Genomic DNA, 20280 nt, shown 5'->3' on the forward strand with positions numbered 1-20280 from the left:
GAGAAAAGTTGACAGAAAAGGGCACCTCTGTAAATAATCAACAGCACTTTTTTACCTTCAGCTATATACATGAAAGTAGAAGCAAAGTATTTTTGGTATGTTCCATAACAAACAAGTTTAATTTGTCTTTCTGTGAACTTTTAAATTACCAACTACATTATTAAACAGCGTACTTCATGGAGAATTAATTATATACATATACTTGTTACCTTCTGTTAATTACGCATGGTATGATATGTGTTAAGGTAGATAGATAATAGAGAACTGTTTTTAGACAAATTTGAGATTTTAATTGACCAGTTAATTGAAAAAGTTAGTTAAAACAGGGAAATCCGTTTTTAAAAAAAGAAACGTAACTTTCACATTTTAACTTAAACATTTTGTTCAATTCAGTTATTTCAATTAATTTGAATTTGAATTCAATTAATTCAAAATATAAAAATAACTTTTGATCTTTTTGGTTTTCAAAGAAAAACACTGACTCAAAAAGATATATGCACCCCCATGCTCATTGCAGCCTTACTATAGCCAAAATATAAAAACAACCTGTAGATGGATGAATAGATAAAGAAATTGTAGTATATATACAATGGAATATTATTCAGCCATTAAAAAATCCTGAAACCTTACCATTTGTAATAATATAAATGGACCTCAAGAGCATTATACTAAGTGAAATAAGCCAGAGAAAGACAAGTATTGTGCTGATATATGTGGAATCTTAAAAAACAAAACAAAACCAAGCTCATAGATGCAGAGAACGGATTGGTGATTGCCAGAGCAGAATAGATAGGAAAAATGAGTGAAGGAGGTCAAAAAGAAAAAAGGAAAAAAATACGGTGCCCTACTGAACAACCCAGAAAATAGTTCACTGTTATCTAGTAAATTGTGCCTTTTATATTATTAGGAAATTTAGGCAAATTTAATAAACTTGAACTTAACTTCCTTCATGGGTAATGGAACTATTAGAACCTGAATAATAAAATTGCACAGGAAAAATCTGTTTAAGAGCTGATTAAGGGATCCCTGGGTGGCGCAGCGGTTTGGCGCCTGCCTTTGGCCCAGGGCGCGATCCTGGAGACCCGGGATCGAATCCCACGTTGGGCTCCCGGTGCATGGAGCCTGCTTCTCCTTCTACCTATGTCTCTGCCTCTCTCTCTCTCTCTCTGTATGTGACTATCATAAATAAATAAAAATTAAAAAAAAAAAAAGAGCTGATTAAAAAAAGACAGTGAGAGACACTATGCAACCTGATAGGGATACAAACTACACATACTACACAACCACTACACACACACACACACACACACACACACACACACACAAATCCTAAAGTTCAAGAAGTTTGGGATTTGGGGAACTAGGTCAACCAATAAAAAAATAAAGCCACTTATCTTTTTAGGAAACCTCAAAATAAGTGAATAAAACTGCTTATATTTACTCACAAATGTACCATATACAGCTCTCCTCATTCCTGAGTTTCTGTCTGTTACATTTTACTTCATTTTACAACATTTTACTTCAACCTGTTTTATTTTTTATGTGAAAAATTCTTTATTTCACCTAAAAAAAAGGGGGGGGGTCCAAGACTTTTACTTCAAGTATGAATTGTTTGAAGTTTCATATCTTCTTTTTACATAAATACATATTTTTGAAATGAATTATTGAAAAATTAATTTTTTAAAAAGATTTTATGTATTTGAAAAAGAATGAGCTCACACAAGCAGGGGGAGGGGCAAAAGGGAGAGGGAGAAGTCGATTCCCCACTGAGCAGGGAACCTAACACCAGCTCTATCCCAGGACCCTGAGATCATGACCGGAGATGAAGGCAGATGCTTAACCATCTGAGCCACTCAGATAATCACCCTAAAAAATTAATTTATAAAAAATTAAGAACCTCCATATACCTGTCATGCAGTCATACAATAAAGATTTATAAGAAATATATATTTGGTCATTTGGAACTTTCAGTCCTACCCCCCAACTTCTGGGAAGTTGGCAGGGGTGGAGGGGCTGGAGGTTGAATCAGCTGATGGCAGTGACTTGGTTAATCATAAATATGCAGTAAAGCTTCCATAAAAAACTAAAAAGAATAGTTTCAGAGAGCTTCTGGGTTATTGAACACATGGAGATGCAAGGAGAGTAGCACACCTATAGAGGGCGTGAAAAAATTTTTTCCTTTATCCCATCTCTTATCTTTGTATCTCTTTATATGGCTGTTGATTCAAATCCTTTATCATATCCTTTAATGAATTGGTAAATGCAAGTATTTGTTTCCCTGAGTTCTTTGAGCCACTCTAGCATATTAAAAGAAGCTAAGGAGGGGGCACTTGCGTAACATAGTCATTAAGCTTCTGACTCTTGGTTTTGGCTCAGGTTGTGATCTCGTGATGTCAGACTTTGTGCTGAGCACAGAATCTACATGTGATTTTCTCTCCTTTCCGCACTCTTTTTAAATAAAGAAGTATATATATATTTTTAAAAAGAACCTAAGGGAGGAGGAGGTGATTGGAACCTCCTATCTGTAGCCTGTGGGTCAGAAGCACAGGTAATAAAAAGCCTAGGTCTTGCGACTGGCATCTAAAGCAAGGGGTGGAGATAAATGGCAAAAGTTTTCTCTTGCCATTTTGTAATTCTTCCCTATCTTGCTTTCCGCCAGTCAGCCCCACCCCCATACTCAAGCAGCTATTAATTTGCTGATTTGTTTTCATTTTTAAGGATTTCATAAATTTGGAATTGTAAAGTATATGCTGTTTTTGTTATTTTTTCATCTGACTTTTTTCACTAAGCAAAATTTGTCTTTCATCATTAAGACTGTTAAATTGTAAGGTTTTCATAGATGCCCTTTATCAAGTTGAGGAAATTTCCCTTCTTTTCTTAGTTTTCTAAGACATTTTATTAGAATTGGATCTTAGATTTTGTCAAATGCTTTTCTATATCTGTTGAGATCAGTAAATGCAGTTTTTCTTCTTTGGAAGACTGTTAATATGAATTAAATTGGTTGACATTCAGATATTAGCCTTAAATTCTTGGGATAAAACCCTCATAGTCATGATATATTATTCTTTCTATATAATGTTACATATCATTTCCTGAATTTTCCTAAGAATTTTGGTTCTGTGTTCAAGAGAGATAAATCTCTTTATTTTATTGAATGGCTCTCACTGCTTTTGGTACCATGGTAATGCTGGCTTTGTTGAATGGATTGTAATATAGTCTCTCCTTTTTAATTTTCTGTAAGAGTTTAATAGTATCATTACTATTTTTCTTCAGATAGGTATTCTATTGAGACCTAGAATTTTCTTTATAAGATATTTTTAAGTGCAAATTAAATTTCTTTAATAGATACAAGTCTGTTCATTTTATATCTTACATGAAAATGATACATTGATCTAAGTTACTGAATTATATTCCACAAGTATTAGCATAAGGTTGGTTATAATATTGGTGGTTTCACATGTCTTGTATCAGTTGTATTTACGTTTCTTAAAAATTGAGATTTGAGGAGGAAGAGTTAAGATGCTGGAGGAGTATGGAGACCTTAAGCTTGCCTCCTCCCTTGAATGCAGCTAGACAAATACCAAATCATTATGAACACCCAAGAAGTCAATCTGAGGACTGAGAGAACAGAACTAAAAGTCTTACAAGTAGAATTGTAGAAGGTAGGAGCTATGGAAGGTTGATTTGGGGGAGATAAGAACTACAGGTGCTACAGAGGAAAGGGAGCCCTGCTTATGGAGACTACTGAAAGGTATAAAAAGCAGTGGAGTGTAAAATCTGAAATTTTAGGAGGCTGTCATCTGCCTTAGTGGTTCTCTGTGAGGAAGGAGTGCAGAAACCCAGGAGGAGCAGGCAGCATGGTCTCGGGATCTGTGGTTCACGGGGGGAGAAAGTTTTCCTACTTGAAGTGCATTTGGTACAGGTGATCACCCTCTTCAGGGGCAAAAGACCTAGCAGGTACCAATGAGCTGCCACCTTCCCCAGCAAAGGAACAAAGATGGCAGGTGAGAGCAGCAAACCTTAGCTCTGGCTTTGTGCTCCGATTTACCGTAAACTCCTAACTGTTGCGTGGTTGCGTGATATTTTCTGGGACAAGCCAGAACTGGCCATAGCACAATGACACCCTCCCTCAGAGGATCAGCACAGGTTCCTGCCTGGGGTGGGGAGGTGGTCTCTGAAGTTTGGAGTTTCAAAACAGCCCCGCCTGAGGTAAAATCCAGGAATGTGATGCCACCTGGCAGGCAGAGAGCTCGGACATAGACAGGGTGAAGGCAGGGGTCTCACAGAGCTGAGGACACAGCAGGGGTGATTTTTTGCTCATCTGTAAGGAGTTACTGAGGAGTGGTGGGCATGAGCTCCCTACTCTTGAAACAAGAGAGCAGGGTGAACCCAGTTGCACCCCACACCCATCAGCACTGATCTACTTCAATGAAAAAAACTGCCACCCCGGGGAGGCCTGAGCCTCTTAAACCAAGCGCAGTCCCCTGTGTCCTATAGGTGCATCTCTACTAGGTTAGGTCCCCCTGAGAATCAGAGTAGCAGGCCCCTCCCCAAGACCAGCACAACCCCTGCCCACACCAAGTCTACTCATCATAGAGTGCTAGAAAGTTTCAGCTCTGGGGGAAATTGGCTGTAGCTTCCATTACATTTTTATTTAAATTTTTTTCTATTGTTTTTCCCTTTTTAAGTTTGTTTAAATTTAAAATCAATTAGCATATAGTGTATTATTAGTTGCAAAGATAGAGTTCAGTGATTCATCAGCCTTTTATAATACCTGGTCCTCATTACATCACATGCCCTCCTTAATGTCCATTACCCCCAGTTACCTGCTCTCTGCAGCCCCTCACACCCAGCAACTCTCAGTTTGTTTCCCATGATTCTCTTACGATTTGTCTCATTCTATGATTTCATCTTATTTTTCCTTCTTTCTCCTACAATCCTCTGTTTTGTTAAATTCCACATGAGTGAGATTATATAATGATCGTCTCTCTTTGACTTATTTCGCTTAGCATAATCCCCTCTGGTTCCATCCCTGCTGTTGGAAATGGCAAGATTTCATTCTTTTTGTTGGTTGAGTAGTATTCCATTATGTATATATACTACATCTTCTTAATCCATTCATCTGTTGGTGGTTATCTAGACTCTTTCCATAGTTTGATTATTATAAATATCACTGCTTAAACATTGGAGTGCAAGTGCCCCTTTGGATCACTACATTTGTGTCTTTGGGGTAAATCTGTAGTGTTACAATTGCAGGGTAATAAGGTAGCTGTATTTTCAACTTTTTGAGGAACCTCTATACTGTTTTCCACAGTGACTGCACCAGCTTGCATTCCCACCAACAGTGTAAACAGGTTCCCCTTTCTCCACATAGTCGCCAACATCTGTTGTTTCCTGAACTGTTCATTTTGATGTGAGGTGGTATCTCATTGTGATTTTGATTTGTATTTCTCTGATGCCAAGTGATGTGGAGCATTTTTTTGCATGTCTGTTGGCCATTTGTATAAGGAGAAATGTCTGTTCATATCTTCTGTCCATTTTTTGACTAGATTATTTGTTCTTTTGGTGTTGAGTTTGATAAGTTCTTTATAGATTTTGGATACTAGCCCTTTATCTGATATATCATTTGCAAATATCTTCTCCCATTCTATTGGTTGTCTTTTGGTTTATATAGAACACTCATGAAAGAAATTGAGGAAGACAAAAAGAAATGGGAAAAGTCCCATGCTTATGGATGAAAAGAATAAATATTGTTAAAATGTCTATGCTATGTAGAAGAACCTGTACATTTACTGCAATCCCTATCAAAAGACCATCAACTTTTTTTCATAGAGCTGGAACAAATAATCCTAAAATTTGTATAGAACTAGAAAAGATCCCAGATAGCCAAAGAACTGTTGAAGAAGAAAAACAAAGCTGGGGGCATCACAATTTTGGACTTCAGGCTATATTACAAAGCTGTAATCATCAAGACACTATGGTACTGGCACAAAAACAGGTACATAGATCAATGGAGAATAGAGAACCCAGAAATGGACCCTCAACTCTATGGTCAGCTAATTTTCGACAAAGCCAGAAAGAATATCCAATTGAAAAAACTCTCTTCAACAGATAGTTTTGGGAAAAATTAGATAGCCGCATGCAGAAGAGTGAAACCGGACCACTTACACCATACACAAAAATAGACTCAAAATGATTGAAAGATTGACTTTTAATGATTTTCTTAATTTAATTTTTTATTTTATTTTTATTAATACATATATTTTTATTTTTTTATTTTTTATTTTTAAAGATTTTTATTTATTTATTCATGGGAGACAGAGAGAGAGACAGAGACACAGGCAGAGGGAGAAGCAGGCTCCATGCAGGGAACCCAACGTGGGACTCGATCCTGGGTCTCTAGGATCACACCTTAGGCTGTAGGCAGCGCTAAACCACTGAGCCACCAGGGCTGCCCTATTAATACATATATTTTTAATTTTATCTTTTGGATCTAGCTTCCTTTAACAAGCAGACCAAAACACACCAAGGATCTAGCTCTTTTTTCTTTTTTCTTTTTTCCTTCTTTTTTTTTTTTTTTTTTTTTTTTTCTGGACAAAATGACAAGATGGAGAATTCACCCCCCAAAAAAAGAACAGGAAGTAGAAATAATTGCTAGGAACTTAATCGATACAGATACAAGTAAGATATCTGAACTAGAATTTAAAACAATTATAAGAATACTAACTGGCTAGGAAAAAAGTATAGAAGACACTAGGGAATCCTTTACTGCAGCGATAAAAGAACAAAAATCTAGTCAGGCCCAAATTAAAAATGCTATAATTGAGACACCAATCCAAATGGATATCATAACAATGGGGATGGATGAAGCAGATGAATGAATGAGTGACATGGAAGATAAAATTATGAGAAATAATGAAGCCGAAATGAAGAGGGAAAGAAAGGTATTGGATCACAAAGGTAGACTTACGGAACTTAGCAACTTCTTAAAACGTAATAACATTCCAACTCCCAGAAGCTGAAGAAAGAGCAAAAGGGGCAGAAGGTTTATTTGAGCAAATTACAGCTGAAAACTTTCCATAATCTGAGGAAGGACACAGACATCAAAATCCAAGAAGCACAGAGAACCCCCATTAAATTCAACAAAAGCTGGCCCTCACCTAAGCGTATCATAGCCAAATTCAGAAAACACACAAAGGGATCCTAAAAGCAGCAGAGGAAAAAAGTCAACAAGGAAACAAGGGCTTTGAATGCCACACTGGACCAGGTGGACTTAACAGATATTTTTCAGAACAATTCATCCTAGAACAGCAGATCACATTGTTTTCAAATGCATATTGAACATTCTCCAGAATAGATCACATACTGGATCACAAATCAGCCCTCATCAAGATCATTCTATGCATATTTTCACACCAAACACTATGAAACTTGAAGTTAACCACTAGAAGAAATTTGCAAAGACCACGACACATGGAGGTTAAAGAGCATACTACTAAAGGATGAATGGATTAGCCAGGAAATTAAAGAAGAAATTTTAAAAAGTATTTGGGCAACAGTCCAAAACCTTTGGGATACAGCAAAGGCAATCATAAGAGGGAAGTGTATTGTAATAGAGACTTACATCAAAAAGCAAGAAAAGTCTCAAATATATAATCTAAAAGAGGAACAGTAAATAAAGCCTAAAGCCTGCAGAAGTAGGGAAATAATAAAGATGAGAACAGAAATAAATGATATAGAAACAAAAAATGCAGTAGAACAGATCAATGAAACTAAGAACTGATTCTTCAAAGAATTAATAAAATTGATAAACCCCTAGCCAGACTAACTAAAAAAGAAAAGACAATGGATCCAAGTAAAATCATGAATGAAAGAGAAAAGATCACAACCAACATCACAGAAATACAAATAAATCATAAGAGAACATTATGAAAAATTATATACCAACACAATGGGCAATCTGAAAGAAGTGGACAAATTGCTAGAAACATACAAACTACCAAAACTGAAAAAGGAAGAAATAGAAAATTTGAACAGATCCATAATCAGCAAAGAAATTGAATCAGTAATCAGAAATCTCCCAACAAAGAAAAGTCTGGCACTAGATGGCTTCACAGAGAAATTCTACCAGACATTTAAAGACAAATTTAATACTTCTCAAATTATTTCAAAAAATAGAAATGGAAGGGGTACCGGGGTGGCTCTGTTGGTTAAGAGTCTGAGTTGGTTTCACTGTATATCATGGTCTTGGGTTCCTGAGATCAAGCCTGGCATCAGGCTTCCATGCTCAATGGGAGTCTGCTTCTCTCTCTCCCTTTGTCCTCCCCCCCCCCCACATGCTTGCTCTCTCTCTCTCTCTCTCTCTCTAAAATCAATAAATAAATCCTAAAAAAAAAAAAAAATAGAAATGGAAGGAAAACTTCCAAACTCCTTCTGCAAGGCCAGCATTACCTTGATTCCAAAACCAGACAAAGACCTCACTAGAAAGGAGAATTGGGCCAGTATCCCTGATTAAAGTGGATGCAGACATTCTCAACAAGATATTAGGATATCAAATCCAACAGTACATCAAAAGAATTATTCACCACATTCAAGTGGGATTTACTCTTGTGCTGCAAGGATGATTCAATATTCATAAATCAATCACTGTGATACACCACATTAATAAAAGAAAGGACAAGAACCATATGATCTTCTCAATGGATGCAGAAAAAGAATTTGACAAAATACAGCATCTATTCCTAAAAACCCTCAACAAGAAGTGCCTGGGTTGCTCAGTTGGTTAAGCATCTTCCTTCAGCTCAGTTCATGATCCCAGCATCATAGGATCAATTCCACATTGGGCTCCCTGCTCAGCAGGATCTGCTTCTCCCTTTCCCTCTCCCCCTGCTGATTCCCTCTCTCTCTCTCTAATAAAAAAGTGAACTGTTTTTTAAAAAACCTCAACAAAGTAGAGGTAGATGGAACATACCTCAACTGTCATAAAGTCCATATACAAAAGACTCACAGCTAATATCATACTCAATGGGGAAAAACTGAGAGCTTTTCTTCTATAGTCAGGAGTAAGACAGAGATGTCCACTCTCACCATTACTATTTAACATAGTACTGGAAGTCTTAGCTTCAGCAGTCAGACAGGAAAAAGAAATAGAAGGCATACAAATACCAAGGAAGAAGTCAAACTTACTCTTTGCAGGTGACTTGACAGTCTATGTAGAAAACCCAAACAACTCCAACAAAAAATTTTTAGAACCGATACACAAATTTAGCAATGTCACAGGATATAAAATCAATGTATAGAGATCTGTTGTATTTCTATATACTAATTATGAAGACAGAGAAAAAGAAATAAAAGAATCAATCCCATTTGCAGTTGCACCTAAAACAATATAATACTTAGGAATAAATCTAACCAAAGAGGTAAAAGATATGTACTCTGAAGACTATAGAACACTTATGAAAGAAATTGAAGGGGACACAAAGAAATGAAAAAAATTTTCTATGCTCATGGATTACAAGAACAGACATTGTTAAAATGTCTGTACTATTCAAAGCAATCTACACAATTAATGCAATCTCTATCGACAGCATTTTTCACAGAGCTAGAACAAACCTCAAATTTGTATGGAACCATAGAAGGTCCCAAATAGCCAAAGCAGTCTTGAAAGAGAAAAGCAAAGCTGGAAGCATCATGATTCTGGACCTCAGGCTATATTACAAAATTGTAGTCATCAATATAGTATGGTACTGGCACAAAAAGAGTTTAATGGAACAGAATAGAAAACCCAGAGATGGACCCACAGGTATATGGTCAGTTAATCTTTGACAAAACAAAAAAGAATATTTCCAATGGGAAAAAGTCTCCAACAAACAGTGCTGGGAAAACAGGACAGCAATATGGAAAAAAAAACCGGACCACTTTCTTATACCATACTGGAGCATAAACCCAAAATGGATGAAAGATCTAACTGTGAGACAGGAAACCATCAGAATCCTAGAGGAAAACACAGGCACCGATCTTTTTGACCTTGACCTTGGCTGTAGCAACTTTTTACTAGACACATCTCCAGAAACAAGAGAAACTGAATCAAAATGAACTGTTGGGACTTCATCAAGATAAAAAGCTTCTGCACAATGGGGGAAACAACAAAACTAAAAGCCTATGGAATGGGAGAGAAGATATTTGCAAATAACATATCTGCTAAAGGGTTAGTATCCAAAAACTACAAAGAACTTACCAAGCTCAACACCCAAAAGCCAAATAACCCATTTAAGAAATGGGCAGAAAACTTGAATAAATGTTTTTCCAAAGAAGACATCCAGATAGCTAACTGACAATGAAAAGATGCTGAACATCACTCATCATCAGGGAAATACAAATAAAAACCATGGTGAGATACCATTTTATACTTGTCAGAAATGCTAAAATTAACAACACAAGAAACAACATGTGTTAATGAGAATGCAAAGAAAGAGGACCTCTTGCACTGTTGGTGGAAACACAAACTGGGGCAGCCACTCTAGAGAACAGTATGTAGGTTCCTTAAAAAGTTAAAAATAGAACCATCTACAATCCAGAAATAACCACTACTAGGTATTTAACCAAATGATATAAAAATACAGACTCGAAGGAGTACATGCACCCTGACGTTTATAGCAGCATTATCAATAGTAGCCGAACTGTGGAAAGAGCCCAATTGTCCATTGACTGATAAAGGGATAAAAGAAAATGTGGTATATATATATATATATATATATATATATATATATATATACACACACACACACACACACACACACACTCTAGCATAAAAAGAATGAAATCTTGTTATTTGGAAGATATGGATAGAGCTAGAGAGTATATTTTACTAAGTGAAATAAGTCAGAGAAAGGCAAGTACCATATATGATCTCACTCATATGTGGAATTTAAGAAACAAAACAGATGAACAAATGGGTGGGGAAAAAATACAAAAAGAGAGATGGAAACAGATCATAAGAGACTTTAAGAGACCTGAGGGTTGATGGATGGAGGTAGGTTGAGGATGGTCTAGATTAGTGATGGGTATTAGGAAGTGTACTTGTTATGATAAACATTGTGAGTTATATGTAATTGATGAATCACTGAATTCTACTCCTGAAGCCAGTATTGTGCTGTATGATACCTAGAATTTACATAAAAATTTGAAAAAAGAAAAATTAGATTTTGTTTATAATGAAGTTCTCTTATTTTTCTGTTTACTGCTTCATTGATTCCTGTTTTTATTTATTATTTCCTTTCTCCTGCTTAATCTGGTTTTCATTTGCTCTGCTTTTTCTCAAGTTGAAAAGTGTGGCAATTGATTTGAGTCCTATCTTCTAATACTAGAATTTATTCCTATAAGTCTGTTAGTACTGCTCTAGCTGTTTCCCCTAAATTTGGATATGGTGTGTTTCCATTTTCATTTCAAAATGCTTCCTATTTCCATTTGACTTATTTCTTTGACCTATGGTTTATTTAGAAATGTAGTATTTAGTTTACACATATCTGAATGTTTGTTACTGATTTTTAATTTAATTTCATTGTAGTCAGAGAACGTACATTATATAATTTGAATGCTTTTAAATGTTTTAAGATTTGTTTTATGACCGGCAATGGGGTCTATCTTGATAAACATTCTATTTACTCAGGAAAAAGTACATACTGTGCTGCTGATTTTAGGTCAAAATCATTTGGTAGTGTTGAAGTCTTTTCTATCCTTTACTGATTTTGTCTATTTATACTTACTATTATTGAGAGGGATTTTGTGGGAGTACTTTTGTGTGCTTGATACAAGTCATTATTATGTAAATGATTTGCAGGGTTTTTTTCCTTGCCTGTGGCTCTGTTTTCATTTTCTTAATGACAACCTTTTGAAGAGCAAAAGTTTTCAGTTGATTAAGTCATTTATCTCTTTTTCTTTTTGATGTTATATCTGTGAACATTGTGCCTAAACCCAGGTTTTCTCCTTGTGTTTTATTCTAGAAATTTAATAGCTTTTAAATAAAAGTATATGGACCATTGTTTCAGTTAATTTTTGTGTATTTTGGATACAAGGATATACTCTATGTTTTACATATGTATATTCATTTGTCCAAGGACCATTTGGTGAAATGCTCCCTTGCTCCAGTTGATGAATTTTCTTGGAGGTTTTTTTCTATTTGGAAGTAGGCTCCAAATCCAACATGAAGCCCAACAAGGGATTTTTAACTCCCAAACCTGAGATCAAGACCTGAGCTGTGATAAAGAGTGGGATAATTAACTATCTGAGCCACCCAGGCCCACCCCCTCCCTTTTTTTTAAAGTAATCTGTACACCCAGTGTGGGGCTCAAATCATGACATCTATGTTTAGAGTCCCATGCTCTACTGACTGAGCCAACCAGGTACCCCTCCTTGAAGCTTTTCTTTAAAACCAAATGATGATGAATGCAAAGATTAATTTATGGAATTTCAGATCTCTTTATCCTTATGCCCAGACCATCTATATTGATTATATAGTAGCTTTAGAGTAATTTTTTAAGTCTTTGAAATATAATTGACATAGATTATGTAAGTTAAAGTTGTACAGTGTGATGATTTGATTCACATATATATTCTGAAGTGATTACCACTATAAGGTTATTTAACACCTCAGTCACCTCACATTAGTACTAGTTTTTGTGGTGGTGATTATATTTTAAGATTTACTCTTTTAGACACTTCGAAGTATGTAGTAAATGCAATTTTATTAACTGTAGTCACAATGCTATACATTAGATCTCCAGAATTTATTCATCTTATAACTGGAAGTTTTACTCTTTAACTAACATCTCCCCATTTCTCTCACTGCCCAGTCTCTGGCAAACCATTCTACTCTATTTCTAGGAGTTTGGCTTTTTTAGATTCCACATATAAATAGAACATACAGTGTTTGTCTTTTAGGATATGTTTTTAAAATTAGATTGTGTTAAATCCTCCTACTTTGTTCTTTTTCAAAATTATGACGATTATAGATTCTTTGCATTTCTGTATAAATTTTAGGATTAGCTTGTCAATTTTTACATAAAATTTTACTGGAGGGGCATTTGGGTGGTTCAGTGGTTGAGGGTCTGCCTTTGGCTCAGGTTGTGATCCTGGGGTCTTGGGATGGTGTTCCACATCAGGCTTACCGCAGGGAGCCTGCTTCTTTCTCTGCCTATGTCTCTGCCTCTCTCTCTGTGTCTCTCATGAATACATAAGTAAAATCTTAAAAAAAAAAAAAAGAAAAAAAGTTTACTGGAATTCTGATGGAGAATATGATAACTCTGTAGACCAATTCAGAGAGAATTGCATTGTTCACAGTATTGACTCTTCCAATCTATGAATATAGATTGTTACCTCAATTTGTTTAGATATGCTTTATTTCTCTTAGCTGTTTTTTATGATTTTCCAGGTACAAGTCTTACACTCCTTTTGTTAAATTTATTTCTAAGTCTTTTCATTTTTTTATCCTATTGTACATGAAATTGTCTTCTTAATTTCAGTTCTAGATTCTTCCTTATTAATATATAAAATTGCAGGGGTTTTTTTATATTCCTCCAGAATGACAAGTAACTTTCATTTGTTGTGTCGTTTTGAGATTTTGTTTGTTTTTACAAGTTATTTAAGATTTTGCCTATACGGATCATATCATATGTGAATAAAGACCATTTTTATTTTTACTTTCTAAGTCTAAAGACTTTTTCTGTGTCTTGGCTTACGTCCCCTTCCCCTTCCCCTTCCTTTCCTTTTATAACCTTATTGCACTGGCTGTAGAATCTCCAGTACAAAACTGAATAAAAGTAGTAAGAGAGGACAGCGTTCTGTTTTTTCTGATCTTTCTCTAATCTTGGGAAAACAATTCAATCTTTAAGGTTACTAGCTTTTAAGTTTTGTATTGATATCCTTTACAGGATGAGGAAATTCCCTTCTAGCCTAATTTTCTTGTTTTTATCATGATTGATTGGTTTGGGTTTTTTCTGTTTCGGTTAAGATGAAAATACAGACTTTTTCCTTTTTTATTCTATTAGTTGATCTTCAGATATTAAGCCAGTTTTACCTTCTGGGAAAAAATTCTACATGATCATGATACATAATCCTATTTTTATGCTGCTGGATTTAGTTTGCTAATGCCATGTTAAGGATTTTTGTGTCTACTTTCATAGGGAAGGGCATTAATCTAGTTACTGGCCTTATAAAATACTCTGTGAAGTGTTCCCTTCTCTATTTTCTGAAACAGTTTATGAAAGATTGATACTATTTCTTTTTTATAATTTGATAGGATTCACCAGTGAAGCCTTTTAAACCTCTGGGTTTTTTTGGGTGAAGATTTTCAATTATTGATTATATTATCTTATTACAGATCTATCCCAGTTTTTCTGTTTGTTGATTCATTATAGAAATTTGTGTCTTTCAGACAATATGTCCACTACATATATATTGCAGATTTGACGGCATAATGTTGCTCATGGTATTTCCTTACCAAACTTTTTATCTCTTTTTTTAAACGATTTTTATTTGTATATTTATTTATTTATTAGAGAGAGAGAGCCCATACTCATGAGCAGGGGGAGGGGCGGAGGGATAGATGACCTGAAGCCAACTCTGTATTGAATGCAGAGCCAGCCGTGGGGCTCAGTCTCACAACCACAAGATCATAGCCTGAGCTCAAACCGTGATTCAGACACTTAACTGACTAAGCCACCCAGGAACCCCATGATCCTTTTCATCTCTGCAGGATTGTCAGTGATGTCTGTTTATTTTTTGTTTGTAATTTGTGTCGTGTTTTTTTTTATCTTGGTTAGTCTACTTAAAGGTTTATCAGTTTTTTTGCTCTTTTTAAAAGATTGAATGTTTGATTCCGTTAACATTACATATTTTTTTATTCCCATTGATTTTTTGCTTAATCTTTATTATTTCCTTTAATCTGATTGCTTTCGTTTTAATTTATTCATCTCTTTCTAGTTTCTTAAGACAGAAACTCAGATTACTGATCTTATATCCTTCTTTCTTTCTTATCTAGCATTTTAAGCTGTGAATTTCCCACAAAGCACTGCTTTCATGACATCTCAGGACTGTTGATACGCTGTATTTTAATTTTTATTCCATACAAATTATTTCCTTACTTCTTTATTGTGATTTCTTTGATGGAGTTAAGTCTTTTGATTTTCAAATATTTGGAGGTTTCCCTTAATTTCTTTTGTTAATTTCTAATTTAATTTTGTTGTGGTTACCAAGCATACTTTTAAGGGATTTCAGTCATTTTACCTTTAATGGGACTTATTTTTACCCCAACCAGTTGCATTACTGAAAAAAAAAATTCCATGCCAGACTGCCATAGATTTCTGCTGTTTTAACACAGAAGTTAACTTTTTTATGAATAAATGCTTCTCCGGTTTTTTTTTATTAATTGTGAGAAAACTAAAATGATTGTTTTTGTTTTTTTAGTTGTTTTTGGAGGGAGAATGTTTCCCAACCACTTCACTCTCCCATTGCCTAACCTTCATTTCTGAAAGGTGTTTTCTCTTGGTATGGAGTTCTAAGTTGACATTTTTGGGTTTTTTAGCACTTTAAAGGAATTGATCCACTTACTGTAGTTTCCCTTGCTTCCAACTAGAAAGAAATCTGTCATTCTTTTCTAATATACTTTATAGTTAATTTATCTTTTTGCTGTAGTTGCATTTAAGCGTTTTGTTCCTACAACTAGTTTTAACCAATTCTGTTAGTTTCTTTGGTGTCATTTGCTTAATGTTTCATTTATCTCTTTCATGCTCTCGTCTGGCCTCTTGAACATATGTATATACCTACTATAACAACCATTTTAATACTCTTTTTAAATTTTTTAAAAATTATTTATTCATCAGAGACAGAGGCATAGGCTGAGGGAGAAGCAAGCTCCCTGCAGGGAGCCTGATGTGGCACTCAATCCCAGGACCCTGAGATCATGACCCGAGCCAAAGGCAGCCATTCAGCCACTGAGCAACACAGGCGCCCCTGTTTTAATGTTCTTACAAATATTCATCCACTTTTTTGAGACCAGACCAGCATTTTGTCTAAGACTAATTTCCTCCTGATACTAAGATAATATTTTCTATATTCTACTCAATGCCCTATGAATTATGAGTTCTTTTGCTCAGGCTCATTGGAACACAAAATATTCCAAGCACTCTGCGCTGTCTCCTCTTTCATTCTGTCCCTAGGCTTGGGTAGCTTGTTCACATGTGTACGCTCTTTAGTACTCAGCTGAAGAGGTGATAGGGTCTTTGTGCAGATCCTCAGAGCTTCCTCACTCTGTGCATCTCTCCCTTCTTTTTATTGTGCCTTGTAAAAGTCTAGCCACTTTGTCCTATAGAGTTCCAGCTATTTACCCTCAACTCGGATATACCACAACTCTGCCTATGTTTCTTTGCTGATACTGCTACTTGGCAGGCACCAAGTAGCATGACCTGAGCTGAAGTCAGATACTGACTGAGCCACCCAGATGCCCCAAAACGAATACGAATAACCTTATTCGTTTTAAGAATTACCTTATTACCTCTCAAAGATTACTTTTCTTCTCTGCCTAATAGCCAACATTTTTTAAAAAAACATTATTTTATGTATATTATGCATTTTTTAGTTTTTTCAAGTGGCTATATAAATTCTGCCCATCATGACTCAGCCATGCAACGAGTGCAAAATACACATTTTTCTTGCTATTTTAGTTCAGTCTTCAACACTAAAATAATATAGTTCTTATTTTAGAGATTCAACCTTATTGAGTCTAGCTGAAGTTTTCAACTTGTTATCCTCATAGAAACAATTATTTGATTTTCTGTTACTTTATTGATTTTTTTTAATGAAGCCTTAAATAAACTATTATTGGATCCGTCACCAGCTTACTTTTGATACGTTAAAATTTCAACTAGTCATAAGAGGATTGCAAACAGTTAAGAATATGACCTGCCTTCCAAAGTTATCAGTAGAGATACCAATCACTGATTTTTCCAGAAGTATTGGTTAATCTACTTTATTGATTAAGGGATGATGTTACTGCATGTACATACCAGAAGTAGGAGGTGCTGTGCAGCAGTATGATGCTTTAACACTGAGTCTCACCTGCCACCTTAATTTCAAATAAATAATTAAATATTAATCTATATGCTATTTGATCTAACTACTAGTTTATAGGAAATATGGAAAATAGAACAGCCTTTTGTCTGACTCACTCTTCACAGTATTGTTTTAGGCCAGAATGTGATGAATTCTACAGACCATAAATGACCCAATTCCTTCAGCAAGAAAATGGCATATAATACGAACAAGTAGATATAAAAACACAGCTTAAAATACTGGATATGAAAAATATATTGCGATATGTACATAAATATTTAGTCAGCAAGATATACTCTCAGACTATTGAAGAGGCATTTAGTGAATTAGAATATAATACTGAGGAATTAACTGAGGCAAAGGAGGTATGGAACATTTGTAATACATGGGGGATTGTTTGAGAGGCTTCATAAGTCTTTACATATGATTTTAAAAGAAGAAGGAGTTTTAGAAAGAAGTAGTGTTAATGAGATAACTGAAATTTTATAAAATTGGTTTAAAAAGGTAGAATTGTCAGATTGGAAAGACTTAACGAGTATTGAAGATAAGAAAAATATTTCCTGTCTAGACATACCATAGTCAAAGTACAAAACACCAAAAATTATGAGAAAGTCTTAGAAGCAACCAAAAAGGAAAGAGTGTCTGTTATTTCAGTGATGGTAAAGAGTTAAAAAGTTATTAGGCCATAAGAGCAAATAAATAATGGAAGAAGAGGTAAAAGAGGAAAGATTTCAACAATTTTGAAACGAAAAATGGATGTCTGTTGTTTTCTAGTTGTCTTTCATCTTTTTATACTACAATGAAACATTTTAGAATGTTTTCAGAGCAATTGTTACACAATACTGTGGTATGATTTATTCTGAACCAATAGCCATTTTTAAATTTTAGTCATCTTCCTCATATTTCATTTTTGACTTAACCTGTGTGTCAGGTTGATTGTTAAAATGTGAATATAAATTAAAGATACTGTTCTTTAAAAGTTAATGTATTCTTGACATTCAACTTGTAAACTTATGCCTAAACTTCTGTTAATAGTAAAATATTAAGGAGTAATACAGGGTAGCAGATAGCCATGTCACCTGCTCTGTATTTTGTTACTATTTTCACAAATAGGTAATGCAACAAAAATGAGATAGAAAACATTTCCGGGGATCCCTGGGTGGCACAGCGGTTTGGCGCCTGCCTTTGGCCCAGGGCACGATCCTGGAGACCCGGGATCGAACCCCACGTCGGGCTTCCGGTGCATGGAGCCTGCTTCTCCCTCTGCCTGTGTGTGTGACTATCGTAGATAAATAAAAAAAAAAAAAAAAAAAAGAAAGAAAGCATTTCCGATTTTTTATTATATTTTTTTATTATATAGCTACTACATTTCTAATCCATTTTAAGTAACTGATCATCCTGGAATAATTAATTGAAAGACTTGGATTTAACTAGCAAACAGGAGAGTTTCAGCTATTCAGGTCTGCTTTTAAACATTGCTGCCTCAGAGAAGCCTTCCTTGACCCCATCTTCTCCCCTCCATCACTTTATGTGCCTCTGTTCCCTATACTTCACTTTACTAACATTTAACATTTGCTAAGATAACTTATTTTAATCATCTTTCCATAAGTTAAGGTCTTTATTCTTAAATTCTTGTTCTCAGTCTAATAATGGATACAGTGTATCTTTTCAGTAATTCTTAAGCTGTTCTTTTCTCCCTTGGGCTGTTTTTTAAAAATTCTCTATAGTTCTATTTTGGAAATTATAATTTTTAAGCCAAATATTAATAACAGAATTGGTTGAGACATGAATTCATTTTGTGCTACAATTTAGATAGCAGCCTTCTTGGCACTTGTAATTATTTCTCACTCAAGAGCTCTCATGAGATTCCTTGTATGTGAGAGATAATTGTAAGTGTCAAAACGCCCATATTAGCCAAGAGTTATTCTCCAAAATTTATATTGCAGTCATTTTAATTTAGTATACTTTCTTTATTGGGAAAGCATCTGTAAGAGTAGTATAAGAAACATTTCATTAAAATTCACTAGAGTTAAATTTCATTTTGTTGTAAGCAGAAAATAATTTGAATTCCATCTGCCATGAAAGTGATCCAAAATGAAAATTTTAAGTCCAGATATTAAAGGGTCACATCTCCCAAAAGGGAACACTAGCTACGAGAATCAGTAAATTAAATTTTTCATAGAAATGAACATAATCAATTTTATGCTGCAAAATAGAGTTATAACAAAGGGTTAATTATTTTCTAGGATTTTTTTTTCCTTTTTGACTTCAAAAGTAAAATGTATCTTGACTTCAATTTAGTTGTTTAGATCAAGGCCTTTACCAGAATTATGAAAATTAGTTCATCTTAATGATTGTCTTTATACCTTCCCCTTGTATTAACATTTTAATCCCCTACTTTAATCTTTGCTTTGGAATCTCCCAAACATCTGCAGGTAAACATTACTTTTCTAAGTGGACTGAGGCTGTTGGAAATAGAGATTAAGGTGTTAAAAAAAAGTTTAATATGAAAATCAAGGATTAGAAGAATATTTCAAAACATCTTGCATTTTTATTTTATACTTCATCTACTGAAATAGAATGTTAGTTCATAGAGGGTAAAAAAGCTATATCTGGTAGTAAAAAGATATAAATAACAGAATTAACACCATAGGAGCTTGAAAGAATAATTGTTAGAGCAGAAAGAAGGCATTGTAAGCATAGAGATGACCACAGATACATAGATACTGATGCGCTTGAGCTATATGGATTAAGGAAGAACTCATTCATGGACCACACTATAAGAAGATTAGTTACTGGTATGGACCCTCAATAATAGTAGAAAGTAAAAATATCTTTTGCCATGTAACAAATTACTCTAAAACTTGGTAATATAAAACAATGAACAGTTATTATCTCATAATTTAGCATAAGCTGTCTCATCAGATTGCAGTCAAGACTTTGGTCCAGGCTGCAGGCCTTTGAAAACTTGAGTAGGGTTGGACTATTTGCTTCTAAGATGACTTACTCACATGGCTGGTACCAGTTATTTACCACATGGAATTCTCTGTAGGGCAGCTAGAATGTCCTCAAGACATGGCTCAGAGGGAGTGATCCAAGAGAGAAAACAAAGCATAAGTCACAATCTCTTTTTTGACCTAAACTCGAGTCAAAATCCATCATTACTACTACATT

General features: G+C 34.9%; 1 protein-coding gene across 11 annotated transcripts in view; it reads left to right on the forward strand.

Moving 5' to 3' along the window:
* STAG1 (STAG1 cohesin complex component) overlaps positions 1 to 20280 on the forward strand; it is a 393663-nt gene that overhangs the window by 244386 nt on the left and 128997 nt on the right. The window lies entirely within an intron of this gene.

Source organism: Canis lupus, chromosome 22, assembly GCF_048164855.1.
Source record: "Canis lupus baileyi chromosome 22, mCanLup2.hap1, whole genome shotgun sequence".
NCBI classification, from domain to species: Eukaryota; Metazoa; Chordata; class Mammalia; order Carnivora; family Canidae; genus Canis; species Canis lupus.